The sequence below is a fragment of the Mustelus asterias genome, chromosome 22, assembly GCF_964213995.1.
Source record: "Mustelus asterias chromosome 22, sMusAst1.hap1.1, whole genome shotgun sequence".
In the NCBI taxonomy this organism is placed as follows: domain Eukaryota; kingdom Metazoa; phylum Chordata; class Chondrichthyes; order Carcharhiniformes; family Triakidae; genus Mustelus; species Mustelus asterias.
In genome coordinates this window covers 56,995,975-57,009,339 of record NC_135822.1, presented here as the reverse complement: position 1 = coordinate 57,009,339, position 13,365 = coordinate 56,995,975, and the positions used below count along the sequence as shown (strand labels likewise).

At 48.1% G+C, this 13,365-nt stretch overlaps 1 protein-coding gene across 1 annotated transcript in view; it reads right to left on the bottom strand.

The window, feature by feature from the left end:
- LOC144510036 (bone morphogenetic protein 1-like) overlaps positions 1-13,365 on the bottom strand; it is a 307,138-nt gene that overhangs the window by 269,553 nt on the left and 24,220 nt on the right. The gene's annotated exons all lie outside the window — the stretch shown is intronic.

Here is a 13,365-nt window from a genome sequence, read left to right as displayed (position 1 = left end):
GCTTATCCTAGCCAAATTCAAGATGCAAAGCTTATGATCCAGACGGGCTCCTTTGGAGTCTCTGGCCTGAACCATAACAGGGGGATGTTGTCGAAAGAATTGAGAATGAACCACGCGTGAGGAGGTCTGAGGGCAGATGGCCCAAAGCTTGGTCAAAGAGCTAGGTTTTGAGGGGCATCTAAGAGAGACAGCAGGCCAGGGAGGTGGAGGGGTTTCGGGGAGGGAATTTCAGAGTTCGGGACCCAGACTTGCCAATAATTGAAACTTACAGAATACTAAAAGGCCTAGATAGAGTGGACATAGACATAGAAACATAGAACACAGAAAACTACAGCACAAACAGGCCCTTCGGCCCACAAGTTGTGCCGAACACATCCCTACCTTCTAGACCTACCTATAACCCTCCATCCTATTAAGCTCCATGTACTCATCCAGGAGTCTCTTAAAAGACCCTGTTGAGTTTGCCTCCACCACCATAAGGCAGCCGATTCCACTCGCCCACCACCCTCTGTGTGAAAAACTTACCCCTAACATCTCCCCTGTACCTACCCCCCAGCACCCTAAACCTGTGTCCTCTTGTAGCAGACATTTCCACACTGGGAAAAAGCCTTTGAGAGTCCACCCGATCTATGCCTCTCAACATCTTATACACCTCTATTAGGTCTCCTCTCATCCTTCGTCTCTCCAAGGAGAAAAGACCGAGCTCCCTCAGCCTATCCTCATAAGGCATGCCACTCAATCCAGGCAACATCCTTGTAAATCTCCTCTGCACCCTTTCAATCTTTTCCACATCCTTCCTATAGTGAGGCGACCAGAAATGAGCACAGTACTCCAAGTGGGGTCTGACGAGGGTCTTATATAGCTGCATCATTATCCCCGGACTCCTAAACTCAATCCCTCGATTGATAAAGGCCAGCACACCATACGCCTTCTTAACCACCTCCTCCACCTGTGGGGCCGATTTTAGAGTCCTATGGACCCGGACCCCAAGGTCCTTCTGATCCTCTACAGTACAAAGAGTCTTTCCCTTTATATTGTACTCCTTCATCCCATTTGACCTACCAAAATGGACCACGACGCACTTATCTGGGTCGAAGTCCATCTGCCACTTGTCCGCCCAGTCTTGCATCCTATCTATGTTCCTCTGTAACTTCTGAACATGGAAGGATGTTTCCACTAGTGAGAGAGACTAGAACTTGAGGGCACAACCTCAGTGAAGGGACGCTCCTTGAAAACTGAGATGAGGAGGAATTTCTTCAGCCAGAGAGTGGTGAATCTGTGGAACTCGTTGCCACAGAAGGCTGTGGAGGCCAGGTCACTGAGTGTCTTTAAGACAGAGATAGATAGGTTCTTGGTCAATAAGGGGATCAAGGGTTATGGGGAGAAGGCAGGAAAATAAGGATGAGGATAAGATTAGCCATGACTGAATGGTGGAGCAGACTTAATGGGCCAAATGGCCTAATTCTGCTCCTATATCTTATGGCCTAAGGCACGGCCACCAAATGGTGGAGCGTTGAAAATCGGGGATGCGCAAGAGGCCAGAATTGGAGAAGTGCTGGCATCTCGGAGGGTTGTGGAATCATTGAGCGCAGAAGAGGCCCTTCGATCCATCGAGTCTGCACCGACACTGGAGCTGGAGGAGGTTAGGGAGACTGAGTGGGGGAGGGGGCTACAGAGCAATATGAAATCAAGGATGAGAATTGTAATATCGAGAGGAGCGAACTTAGCCAATGTTTCCATGACAATTGCCCCCACCACCTCCCCATTCTTTTACTGGAAAGCGCGCGTGGGTGTTAAAATCAAGATTACGATGTCTCTGCAGCCAATCAGTCCGCCGCTGCTCGCTGCCATTTGATTCAGAGCTTCTGCGGTTATTGTCCAAAATGGGCAAATTCATCATGCGTCAAATGATTCTGTTCAATTGAAGATTAGACAGCGGACAATCTATCATTACAAAAGTGCCAAGACCCTTCGGGCTAATTCGATTTAAGTAATAACAAAAAACTGTCTGAAATATGCCAGGAAACGGAGGGCAGTAAATTGAAGGATTGCAGCCTTGCGAGCTGAACTTAATTGAAACTGTTTATTCTCCATCCCCTGCTAAAGTAAAGCCATGTGTCTGTTATTACTTAAATTGAATAATACTTCAAACCCAAAGCCTTTGGCACCTTTGTAATATTAAAGCAACAACACATTAAACCCATAATCTAATGCAGCGTGGAATTAAGGATGCGCTGATTTCCTGGAAACTTGAAGCCCCAACTCCAACTCCAACTCAGCCAGTTATGAGCTTGCAGTTCAATAATCTTCTGCAGGAAAGGTTGAGAGAAGGAGAATTTTTTTTTTCCCCTCCGAAGGGCTGGTTTAAAGTTTTTAAAGTTTATTTATTATTGTCACTAGTACGCTTACATTAACACTGCAATGAAGTTACCGTGAAAATCACCCCAGTCGCCATAGTCCGGTGCCTGTTCGGGTTACATAAGAAATAGGAGCAGGAGTAGGCCATCTGGCCCCTCGAGCCTGCCCCGCCATTCAACAAGATCATGGCTGATCTGAAGCGAATCAGTTCCACTTACCCGCCTGCTCCCCATATCCCCTAATTCCCTTATCGATCAGAAAACTATCTACCCGTGATTTAAACATATTCAACGAGGAAGCCTCCACCACTTCAATGGGCAGAGAATTCCAGAGATTCACTACCCTCTGAGAGAAGAAGTTCCCCCTCAACTCTGTTCTGGACCGGCCCCCCCTTATTTTGAGGCTGTGCCCTCTAGTTCTGGTTTGCCTTCTAAGTGGAAAGAATCTCTCCACCTCTACCCTATCCAGCCCCTTCATTATCTTATATGTCTCTATAAGATCACCCCTCATCCTTCTAAACTCCAACGAGTACAGACCCAATCTGCTCAGTCTCTCCTCATAAGCTACACCCCTCATCTCCGGTATCAACCTGGTGAACCTTCTCTGCACTCCCTCCAAGGCCAATATATCCTTTCGCAAATAAGGGGACCAAAACTGCACACAGTACTCCAGTTGCGGCCTCACCAGTGCCTTGTACAGTTGCAGCAAGACCTCCCTGCTTTTATATTCTATCCCCCTCGCGATAAAGGCCAACATTCCATTCGCCTTCTTGATCACCTGCTGCACCTGCAGACTGAGTTTTTGCGATTCGTGCACAAGGACCCCCAGGTCCCTCTGCACAGTCGCACGTTGTAATTTTTCTCCATTACACTGGGGGAGAATTTAGCACCTAGCCAGCACGTCTTTCAGACTGTGGGAGGAAACCGGAGCACTCGGAGGAAACCCACGCAGACACGGGGGGAGAATGTGCAGACTCCGCACAGACGATGACCCAAGCCGGGAATCGAACCCGAGTCCCTGGCGCTGTGAGGCAGCAGTGCGAACCACTGTGCGGTTGGCACTGCTGCCTCACAGCGCCGGTTCGATTCCCGGCTTGGGTCACTGTCTGTGTGGGGTTTGCACATTCTCCCCCGTGTCTGCGTGGGTTTCCTCCGAGTGCTCCAGTTTCCTCCCACAGTCCGAAAGATGTGCTGGTTAGGTGGATTGGCCATGATAAATTGTAGCTGAATGTCAGAGGGATTAACAGGGTAAATATGTGGGGTTACATGGCTAGAGCTTGGGTGGGATTGTTGTCGGAACAGGCTGAATGGGCCAAATGGCCTCCTTCCGCACTGTAGGGATTCTATGATTCTTTGGAACTCTCTTCCTCAAAAGCCGGTGGAAGCAGTCTTTGATCATTGTTAAGGCAGAGCTGGATAGAACCTTGATTAACAAAGGGGTGAAAGGTTATCGGTGGGGAGGGAGGAATGTGGAGCTGAGGTTGCAATCAGATCAGCCACGATCTCATTGAATGGTGCTGCAGGCTTGAGGGGCCGAGTGGCCTTCTCCTGTTCCTAATTCGTAATTGTAAGGTCTCAGACGGATGTTAAAGAGGTGCCGTGGAATGACTCAGAGGCAAGCAGGAGAGCTCTCTGGGCCAACACTGGTGCTCCTTCATCTCACTAGCCGTTCTGTGGGATCTTGCTGTGCACGCTTGAAGCCGCGTCTCCTTGCGTCACAGTGGCTGCGCTTCAGAAATGAGCCAATGGAAGAGAACTGTATCCTGAAACCATTCTGCTTGCAAAGGTAGATTCAATAGGAAATTTCAAAAGAGAATTTGATGCATATTTGCAAAGCAAAATGGGGGGGCGGGCACAGTGGTTAGCACCTTTGCCTCACAGTGCCAGGGACCCGGGTTCAATTCCGGCCTTGGGTCACTGTGTGAAGTTTGTACATTCTCCTCCTGTCTGCGTGGGTTTCTTCCCACAGTCCCAAGATGTGTGGGTTAGGTGGATTGGCCATACTAAATTGACCCTAGTGTCAGGGGGATTAGCAGGGTAAATATGTGGGGTTATGGGAATAGGGCCTGGGTGGGATTGTGGTCGGTGCAGACTCGATGGGCCAAATGGCCTTCTTCTGCACTGTAGGGAATCTATGATTCTTTGAAAAGCTTGCAGGACCATGGGGAACAGAAGGGGCAGTGGAGCCAATTGAACAACTCTCTCATAGGTGCTGCCATTATCTATATATTATATATACATATATATAAAACCTGCACTTGATGGACCTCTGGTGGCCACCTTCTGTGCTGTATAATCCCATGAATTGAGTGCAGAGTTCAGTTCTGTTGAAGGATCCTACCAGCGTCTTTATTTCTTTATTCTTTCCCACACCGCGAAGTCCAGCATTTCTCCCACATGCTAACTGAGTCATTGGACAGCGGCTAGGGGTGGGAACGCTTCTGCTGTGTCAGAACGGAGCCTGAGTAAATTCAGTATAAACCAGGGCCACTGAGGGGAAGAAAAGCATTGCTACAGCCTCTCACCATCTGGTGCAGCTACACCCACGGTGCTGTTAGGGAGGGAGTTCCAGGATTTTGACCCAGCGACAGTGAAGGGTGGCCAATATATTTCCAAGTCAGGATGATGTGTGGCTTTGAGGGAAATTTGGTGATGTTCCCGCTCCTACACTTCCCGCTGCCTCGGAAAAGCAGCCAGCATAATGAAGGATCCCACGCAACCCGGACATTCTCTCTTCCACCTTCTTCCATGGGGAAAAAGATATAAAAGTCCGAGATCACGTACCAACTGACTCAAGAACAGCTTCTTCCCTGCTGCCGTCAGACTTTTGAATGGACCTACCTCGCACTAAGCTGATCTTTCTCTATACCTTAGCTATAACTGTAACCCTACATTCTGCACTCTCTCCTTTCCTTCTCTATGAAGGGTATGCTTTGTCTGTATAGTGCGCAAGAAACAATACTTTTCACTGTAAACCAATACATGTGACAATAATAAATCAAATCAAATGTGGCTGCTGCCCTTATCCTTCTAGATGTTAGCAGTCACAGGTTTGGAAGGTGCTGTTGAATGTGCCTTGATGGATTGCCACAGTGCATCTTGTAGATGGTACACACTGCTGCCACTGTGTGTCGGTGGTGGAGGGAGTGAATGTTTGTGCATGGGGTGCCAATCAAGCGGGGCTGCTTTGTCCTGGATGGTGTCGAGCTTCTTGAGGGTTGTGTAGCTACGCTCATCCAAGCAAGTATTCTATCCCACTCCTGACTAATGCCTTGTAGATGGTGGACAACATTTGGGGAGTCAGGAGGTTAATTGTTCTCCACAGAATTCCTAGCCACAGTATTTATATGGGATGTCCAGTTCAGTTTTTGGTCAATTGTAACCCCCCAGGATGTTGTGAGTGGGGGTTTCAGCAATGATTATACCATTCAATGTTAAAGTGAAATGGTGGCACGGTGGCACAGTGGTTAGCACCGCTGCTTCACAGCGCCAGGGACCCGGGTTCGATTCCCGGCTTGGGTCACTGTCTGTGTGGAGTCTGCACATTCTCCCCGTGTCTGCATGGATCTCCTCCGAGTGCTCCAGTTTCCTCCCACATTCCGAAAGACGCGTTGGTTAGGTGCATTGACCCGAACAGGCGCTGGACTGGGGCGACTAGAGGAATTTCACAGTAACTTCATTGCAGTGTTAATGTAAGCCTTACTTGTGACTAATAAATAAACTTTTTTAAAAAATGGTTAGATTCTCTCCTTTTGGAGATAGCCATTGCCTGGCACTTATGTGGCCCAAATGTTACTTACCACTGATCAACCCTACCCTGGATATCGCCCAGGTCTTGCTGCATTTGGACACGGACTGCTTCAGCATCTGAGGAGTCGTGAATAATTTTAATTAATTTAATTTATTCATGGGACATGGGTGTCGCTGGCTGGGCCAGCATTTATTGCCCATCCCTAGTTGCCCGAGGGCAGTTGAGAGTCAACCACATTGCTGTGGCTCTGGAATCACATGTAGGCCAGACCGGGTAAGGACGGCAGATTTCCTTCCGTAAAGGACATGACTGGACCAGATGGGTTTTTCCAACGATCAGCAATGGTTTCACGGTCATCAGTAGATTCTTAGTTTCAGATCATTTTTACTCAATTCAAATTCCACCATCTGCTGTGGCGGGATTCGAACCCGGGTCCCCAGGACGATAGCTGAGTTTCTGGATTAATAGTCCAGCGACAATACCACGAGGCCACCGCCTCCCTAAATGATGCCGAATCTTCATGAACCTCTCATTTTTGATCTTATGATGGAAGCAAGGTCATTGATGAAGCAGTTGAAGATGGTTGGGCCGAGGACACTACCTTGAGGAACTCCTTCAGTGATGTCCTGGGGCTGAGATGATTGCCCTCCAAGAGCCAGCTTTCTTTGTGCCAAGTATGTCTCCAGCCAGCCGGAGAGTCTTCCGCCTTATTCCCATAGACTCCAGTTTTGCGAGGGCGCCCTGATCAAATGTTCGGTCAGATGCTGCCTTGATGTCAAGGACAATCCCTCACACCTCTAGAATTCAGCTCTTTATTCCATGTTCGGGCTACATGGCTGTAATGGGATAACAAGCCGAGTGGTCCTGACAGAACCCAAACCGAGCTTCAATGAGCAGGTTATTACTGACCACCACTTGGCCACTTGACAGCACTGTCAACGACCCCTTGCACCATTTTGGTGATGATCGAGTGTAGACTGTTGGGCTGCAAATGACCGGGTTGGATTTGCCTGGGCAGCTTTCCACATTGACGGTTAGATATTGTGACGGTACTGTCCCTTTAAGAATTTTTAAAAATTTTATAAGCAGTCTTATTTGTTCATTGTTGCCAAGGTGTCTACTTAGATGTCCTTTTATTGCTGCTTACATGGTTTAAATGGGGTTTTGTTTATTTTTAATCTGGGCCAAATGAGATGTCCTGGAGTTTTATGGGTTTACGACCCTTTTGAACTGTCAGGGCGAAGAACGATTGGCAGGTCAAGTGGGACAGTTTTTTTTACGTTTTCCTTTCAGTTTTGTTTAGGATCTGTGTGGAATCCAGACTGACAACAGTGTTTGTGTTTCTCTCCCTGGTGTTATAAATTCTGCTGTCTAGCTGGAAGCGGGGGGTATTCTTGCCTTCCCGGAGTGGAAATTCTGCTGTTAGTGATTTGCTGGCTAGTAACTAGAGGCAAGGATTGCCTCTGTCTCTTGCAGTGGATTGCTGGCTAAAAGCTGGAATGTGGAGATCCATCCACCAGGTACACGGTACCTACTCTTGCAACTCGGCCAACGTTGTCTACCTGATACGCTGCAGGAAAGGATGTCCCGAGGCATGGTACATTGGGGAAACCATGCAGATGCCACGACAACGGATGAATGAACACCGCTCGATAATCACCAGGCGAGACTGTTCTCTTCCTGTTGGGGAGCACTTCAGCGGTCATTCAGCCTCTGATCTTCAGGTAAGCGTTCTCCAAGGCGGCCTTCACGACACATGATGGCGCAGAGTCGCTGAGCAGAAACTGATAGCCAAGTTCCGCACACATGAGGACGGCCTAAACCGGGATGTTGGGTTTATGTCACACTATCAGTAACCCCCACAGCTTGCCTTCTGGACTTGCAGAATCTCACTGGCTGTCCTGTCTGGAGACAATACACATCTCTTTAACCTGTGCTTAATGCTCCCTCCACTCACATTGTCTGTATCTTTAAGACCTGGTTGGCTGTAGAGATTCGTATTCTAATCAGTATTCTGTAACTTGATTTTGTGTCTCTGTGCCCTGTTTGAGAGCCGATTTCCACTCCATCTGACGAAGGAGCAGCGCTCCGAAAGCTAATGGTATTTGCTACCAAATAAACCTGTTGGACTTTAACCTGGTGTTGTTAAAACTCTTACTGTAAAAGCTAGAAGCCAGCAGTGGCAGTATCTCTGCCTCGAGGTCTGCCGGGAGTCACAAGGCTGGGGAAGTCAGAGTTTCAATTCTCCAACCAAAGGACTAAGTTCCAGTATCACATGAGCATTCTTATTTTCTGAGCTAAACCTGTGACACGTACATGTTTAAAAGGAGGTTTGTTGTATTGGAACAGTGCATTTAGTTGTTCAGGTTTATAAAATATCATTTTTTTTCTTGCTTGTAATTGGTAAAAGTTATTGCTAATTTTCTGTGTTAACTGTATTTTTAAATAAATTTGATTTGATACAAGCTCCCTAGTGGGTCATTTGAATCATACCTGAAGTGAAACATCTCATGCTTACCCACGCCAAATTCAACGTGCGAAATTTATGGTCTAGGCCGACTACGGCGGCACGGTGGTTAGCACCGCTGCCTCACAGTGCCAGGGATCCGGGTTCGATTCCCGGCTTGGGTCACTGTCTGTGTGGAGTCTGCACGATCTCCCCCGTGTCAGCGTGGGTTTCCTCCGAGTGCTCCGGTTTCCTCCCGCAGTCCAAAGATGTGCGGGTTAGATGAATTGGCCGTGATAAATTGCCCCTTAGTGTCCAAAGGTGTGCAGGTTAGGGGGATTGGCCATGCTAAATTGCCCCTTGGTGTCAGGGGAATTAGCTAGGGTAAATGCATGGGGTTATGGGGAAAACGGGTTGGGTGGGATTGTGGTCGGTGCTGATTTGATGGGCCGAACGGCCTCCTTCTGCACTGTAGGGATTCTATGATTCTATGACTTCATAACATACCTTGGTGTTTCTAATCTGGATTATAACAATATCAATGTAGTGATACTGGAACACTAGGTGAAAGGCATAGCTAGTCCTGGTGCACTAATCTTCAGTATTATTGCTGGAATATTGGGAGGGCCAACAGCCTTTGCAATATCCAGTGCCTTCAGCAATCTCTTGATATTACGCGGAGTGAATCAAATTGGCTGGAGACGGGCATCTGTGATGCTGAGGATCTCGTGAGGAGGCCAAGATGGATCATCTAATCAACACTTCTGGCTGAATGTTTTTGCAATTGCTTCAGCCTGACCTTTTGCACTGATGTGCTGGGCTCCTCCATCACTGAGGATGGGGATATTTATGGGGCCTCCTCCTCCTCCTGTGAGTTAGAGAGGTTTACAGCATGGAAACAAGCCCTACGGCCCAACTTGTCCATGCTGAGTTCTTTAATTGTCCACCACCATTCACGGCTGGATGTGGCAGGTCTGCAAAGTTTAGATCTGATCCGTTGGTTGTGGGTTTGCACTCTATCACATGCTGCTTTTGGCACGCAAGTAATCCTGTGTTGTAGCTTAGGTATGTCTGATGTCGCTCCTGGCATGCTCGCCAGCATTCTTCATTGAAGCAGGGTTGATCCCCTGGTTTGGGGGTAATGGTAGAGTGGGAGACACGTGGTTGTATATAATTCTGCTGTTGATGATGGCTCACAGTTTCCTCAATCTGAAGAGGGGACTTTGTTTCCACAAGGAGTGGTCACTCCGACCAATATACATGCATCTGAGACAGGGAGATTGGTGAGGATGAGGTCAAGTGGATTTTTCCCCTCTTGTTGGTTGTCCAGGCATGGTAGCACAGTGGTTAGCACTGCTGCTTCACAGCTCCAGGGACCCGGGTTCGATTCCCGGCTTGGGTCACTGCCTGTGTGGAGTTTGCACATTCTCCTCATGTCTGCGTGGGTTTCCTCCGGGTGCTCCGGTTTCCTCCCACAGTCCAAAGATGTGCAGGTTAGGTTGATTGGCCATGCTAAAGATTGCCCTTAGTGTCCTGAGATGCGTAGGTTAGAGGGATTAGTGGGTAAGTGTTTGGGGATGTGGGGGTGGGGCCTGGGTGGGATTGTGGTCGGTGCAGACTCGATGGGCCGAGTGGCCTCTTTCTGTACTGTAGGGTTTCTATGATTCTATGATATGATTCAGGCACTTGCCATGGACCCAGTCAAGCGGGTACATCCTTTATGACACGGCTGGATCGTTCAGTAGTAGTGCTATTGAGTCACTCTTGATACGCGCATTGAAGCCAAGAACACTCTTGCCACTCTCAGTGCTTCCCCCAAGTAGTGTTCGACATGGAGGAGTACTGGTTCATCAGCTGAGTGGGGTACTGGGTGGTAATCAGCAAGGTTTCTTTGCCCATGTTTGACCTGTTGTTTGTCATCTATATCAATGATCTGGATGATAATGTGGTAAATTGGATCAGCAAGTTTGCTGATGATACAAAGATTGGAGGTGTAGTGGACAGTGAGGAAGGTTTTCAAAGCTTGCAGAGGGATTTGGACCAACTAGAAAAATGGGCCGAAAAATGGCAAATGGAATTTAACGCAGACAAGTGTGAGATATTGCACATTGGAAGGACAAACCAAAGTAGAACGTACAGGGTAAATGGTAGGACTCTGAAGAGTGCAGTTGAACAGAGGGACCTGGGAATACAGGTACAGAATTCCCTAAAAGTGACGTCACAGGTGGATAGGGTCGTAAAGAGTGCCTTTGGTACACTGGCCTTTATAAATCGGAGTATCGAGTATAAAAATTGGAGTGTTATGGTAAGGTTATATAACAACACCAGGTTAAAGTCCAACAGGTTTATTTGGTAGCAAAAGCCACACAAGCTTTCGAAGATCTAAGCCCCTTCTTCAGGTGAGTGGGAATTCTGTTCACAAACAGAGTTTATAAAGACACAGACTCAATTTACATGAACACCCCCACTTCTTGCCTTCAAACAACCGCACAACCTCAAACAGACCATTGTCCGCAGCAAACTACCCAGCCTTCAGGAGAACAGTGACCAAGACACCACACAACCCTGCCACAGCAACCTCTGCAAGACGTGCCGGATCATCGACACAGATGCCATCATCTCACGTGAGAACACCATCCACCAGGTACACGGTACATACTCTTGCAACTCGGCCAACGTTGTCTACCTGATACGCTGCAAGAAAGGATGTCCCGAGGCATGGTACATTGGGGAAACTATGCAGACGCTGCGACAACGGATGAATGAACACCGCTCGACAATCACCAGGCAAGACTGTTCTCTTCCTGTTGGGGAGCACTTCAGCGGTCACGGGCATTCGGCCTCTGATATTCGGGTAAGCGTTCTCCAAGGCGGCCTTCGCGACACACGACAGCGCAGAGTCGCTGAGCAGAAACTGATAGCCAAGTTCCGCACACACGCGGACGGCCTCAACCGGGATATTGGGTTCATGTCACACTATTTGTAACGCCCACAGTTGCGTGGACCTGCAGAGTTTCACTGGCTGTCTTGTCTGGAGACAATACACATCTTTTTAGCCTGTCTTGATGCTCTCTCCACTCCCATTGTTTTGTTTCTTAAAGACTTGATTAGTTGTAAGTATTTGCATTCCAACCATTATTCATGTAAATTGAGTCTGTGTCTTTATAAACTCTGTTTGTGAACAGAATTCCCACTCACCTGAAGAAGGGGCTTAGAGCTTCGAAAGCTTGTGTGGCTTTTGCTACCAAATAAACCTGTTGGACTTTAACCTGGTGTTGTTAAACTTCTTACTGTGTTTACCCCAGTCCAACGCCGGCATCTCCACATCAAGGTTATATAAGGCATTGGTGAGGCCGAATTTGGAGTATTGTGTACAGTTTTGGTCACCTAGTTACAGGAAGGATGTAAATAAGGTTGAAAGAGTGCAGAGAAGGTTCACAAGGATGTTGCCGGGACTTGAGAAGCTGAGTTACAGAGAGAGATTGAATAGGTTGGGACTTTATTCCCTGGAGCATAGAAGATTGAGGGGAGATTTGATAGAGGTGTATAAGATTTTGATGGGTATAGATAGAGTGAATGCAAGCAGGCTTTTTCCCCTGAGGCTAGGGGAGAAAAAAACCAGAGGACATGGGTTAAGGGTGAGGGGGGAAATGTTTAAAGGGAATATTAGGGGGGGCTTCTTCACGCAGAGAGTGGTGGGAGTGTGGAATGAGCTGCCGGATAAAGTGGTAAATTCAGGGTCACTTTTAACATTTAAGAAAAACTTGGACAAGTTGATGGATGAGAGGGGTGTGGAGGGATATGGTCCAAGTGCAGGTCAGTGGGACTAGGCAAAAAATGGTTCGGCACAGACAAGAAGGGCCAAAAGGCCTGTTTCTGAGCTGTAATTTTCTATGGTTCTATGATTCTATAATGCCATGTGACTTCACGGTGTAAATGTTGAGGGCACCCAGACAACTCTCTCCTAACTGTATACCACTGTGCTGCCACCTAGAATCATAGAATCCTACAGTGCAGAAGGAGGTCATTCGGCCCATCAAGTCTGCACTAACCACAATCCCACCCAGGTCCTATCCCATAACCCCATGCGTTTACCTTAGCTAGTACCCCTGACACTAAGGGCAATCTATCACAGCCAATCCACCTAACCCGCACATCTTTGGAGTGTGGGAAGAAACCGGAGGAAACCCACGCAGGCACGGGGAGAATGTGCAAACTCCACACAGACAGTGACGCAAGCCGGGAATCGAACCCGGCTCCCTGGCACTGTGAGGCAGCAGTGCTAAACCACTGTGCCGCCTGGTGTGGTAGATCTGTCCCACCCGGTGGGTATAGTAGTTTCTGGGTCAATATCTGGAAGGTATGATCCCGTGAGTATGACTATGCCAGGTTGTTATTTGACCAATCGGTGGGCCAGCCCCCAGATGTTAGCCAGGGGGACTTTGCAGCGGGGACAGGGCTGGGCTTGCGTTGTTGATTCTGGTGCCAGACCTGTCCAGTTCCATTCCTTCCTGTAGCCTTTGTCATGGTTTTGATACAACTGGGAGGCTTGCTAGGCCATCAGTTACAAGTCAATCATATTGCTGTGGGTCTGAAGTGGCCAGACCAGCTATGGGACAGCAGATGTCCTTCCCTAAAGGACATGAGTGAACCAGATGGGTTTTTCCGACAATCACCACTATGGCCACTATTACAGAAACAAGCTTCTTAATTCCAGATTTATTCATTGAATTTCAATTCCACCAGCTGTTGTGGTGGGATTTGAACCTATGTCCCCCTGAGCATCAGCCTGGGCCTCTAGATCGCTTGAC